At 40.3% G+C, this 2697-nt stretch overlaps 1 pseudogene; it reads left to right on the plus strand.

Annotated features, from left to right (window-relative positions):
- Positions 1-2171: 2171 nt before the first annotated feature.
- On the plus strand, positions 2172-2324 carry LOC128636827 (uncharacterized; annotated as a pseudogene).
- The last annotated feature ends 373 nt before the right edge of the window (positions 2325-2697 follow it).

Raw genomic sequence — 2697 nt, forward strand, 5'->3', positions numbered from 1 at the left:
CCCCTTATCTGCCGACCACACACCGCCACCACCTACATTATCCCTATGAACCCCTAATCTGCTGCCCCTAACATCACCGACACCTATATTATATTAACCCCTAATCTGCCCCCCCCCATGTCGCCGCTACCTTACCTACACTTATTAACCCCTAATCTGCTGACCGGACCTCGCCGCTACTCTAATAAAGTTATTAACCCCTAAACCGCCGCACTCCCGCCTCGCAAACCCTATAATAAATAGTATTAACCCCTAATCTGCCCTCCCTAACATTGCCGCCAACTAACTTCAAGTAGTAACCCCTAATCTGCCGACCGGACCTCGCGCTACTCTAATAAATAATTATATTGTAGCTATTTTAGGATTTATATTTATTTTACAGGCAACTTTGTATTTATTTTAACTAGGTACAATAGCTATTAAATAGTTATTTACTATTTAATAGCTACCTAGTTAAAATAATTACAAAATTACCTGTAAAATAAATCCTAACCTAAGTTACAATTAAACCTAACACTACACTATCATTAAATAAATTAAATACATTACCTACAATTACCTACAATTAAATAAAGTAAACTAAATTACAAAAAAAACAAAACACTAAATTACAAAAAATAAAAAAAGATTAGAAGAATTTTAAGCTAATTACACCTACTCTAAGCCCCCTAATAAAATAACAAAGCCCCCCAAAATAAAAAAAATTCCCTACCCTAATCTAAATTACAAAAGTTAACAGCTCTATTACCAGCACTTAAAAGGGCTTTTTGCGGTGCATGCCCCAAAGTAATCAGCTCTTTTGCCTGTAAAACCCCACAATACCACCCCCCAACATTTACAACCCACCACCCACATACCCCTACTCTAACCCAAACCCCCCTTAAATAAACCTAACACTACCCCCCTGAAGATCTCCCTACCTTGAGCCATGTTCACCCAGTCGGGCACCGATGGACCAAAAGAGGACATCCGGAGCGGCAGAAGTCTTCATCCTATCCGGGCAGAAGAGCACATCCGGACCGGCAGACATCTTCATCCAAGCGGCATCTTCTATCTTCATCCATCCGACGAGGAGCGGCTCCATCTTCAAGACCTCCGGCGCGGAATATCCTCCTTCCCCGACGACTAACGGACGAATGAAGGATTCTATCAGCCAATCGGAATTAAGGTAGGAAACTTTAATTGGCTGATTGAATCAGCCAATCAGATTCAAGTTCAATCCGATTGGCTGATCCAATCAGCCAATCAGATTGTGCTCGCATTCTATTGGCTGATCGGAACAGCCAATAGAATGCAAGCTCAATCTGATTGGGTGATTGGATCAGCCAATCGGATTGAACTTGAATCTGATTGGCTGATTCAATCAGCCAATCAGATTTTTCCTACCTTAATTCCGATTGGCTGATAGAATCCTATCAGCCAATCGGAATTCGAGGGACGCCATCTTGGATGACGTCACTTAAAGGAACCTTCATTCGTCGGGTAGTCGTCGGGGAAGGAGGATGTTCTGTGCTGGAGGTCTTGAAGATGGAGCCGCTCCTCGTCGGATGGATGAAGATAGAAGATGCTGCTTGGATGAAGATGTCTGCCGGTCCGGATGTCCTCTTCTGCCCGGATAGGATGAAGACTTCTGCTGCTCCGGATGTCCTCTTTTGGTCCATTGGTGCCCAGCTGGGTGAACACGGCTCAAGGTAGGGAGATCTTCAGGGGGGTAGTGTTAGGTTTATTTAAGGGGGGTTTGGGTTAGAGTAGGGGTATGTGGGTGGTGGGTTGTAAATGTTGGGGGGTGGTATTGTGTTTTTTACAGGAAAAAGAGCTGATTACTTTGGGGCATGCCCCACAAAAAGCCCTTTTAAGGGCTGGTAATAGAGCTGTTAACTTTTGTAATTTAGATTAGGGTAGGGAATTTTTTTTTATTTTGGGGGCTTTGTTATTTTATTAGGGGGCTTAGAGTATGTGTAATTAGCTTAAAATTCTTCTAATCTTTTTTTATTTTTTTGTAATTTAGTGTTTTTTTTGTAATTTAGTTATAAAACAAGAACAAATGTGAGTGGGCCAATATGGTTTTGATAGAGTAAAAGCGTGGTTACTAATATACTATTGAAATGAATGGATGCTAGGGTACCAAATTTGGTGCCATGTTTTATGACCAATATCATTTGGCTCAGGCTATCGCTTCTCTGCCTTTTGGCTAAGATCAAGTGTAGTATAATTTGGCTCAGGCTAGATTTTATTTTTTTATAAAGAGGGTAGCCCAATTAGCATAAAACAAGTCAAATGTGAGTGAGCCACAATGGTTTTAATTGAATAAAAGCTTGGTTACTTATTCAGAATTTCACAATTGAAATGCATGGATGCTAGAGTACCAAGTATGATGTCATATTTCATGATCAATATCATTTGCCTCAGTCTAGATTCAACTTTTTCCTATAGAGGGATGCTCAATTAGTAGAACACAAGCAAATCTGGAGGCGCAAAAAAGGTTTTTATAGAAGAAATGCTTGGTTCCTTATTCAGAATTTACCTTTGAAATGCATATATTAGGGTACCTAGCATGGTGCCATTTTTTATGATCAATATAATTTGGCTCAGGCTAAATTCTACTTTTTAAATAGAGGTATGCTCAATTAGTATAAAAGAAGCCAAATAGGGGTGAGCCACGATGGTTTTCATAGAGGAAATGCTCAGTTCCTTATT

Source organism: Bombina bombina, chromosome 7 (genome assembly GCF_027579735.1).
Source record: "Bombina bombina isolate aBomBom1 chromosome 7, aBomBom1.pri, whole genome shotgun sequence".
Taxonomy (NCBI): Eukaryota; Metazoa; Chordata; class Amphibia; order Anura; family Bombinatoridae; genus Bombina; species Bombina bombina.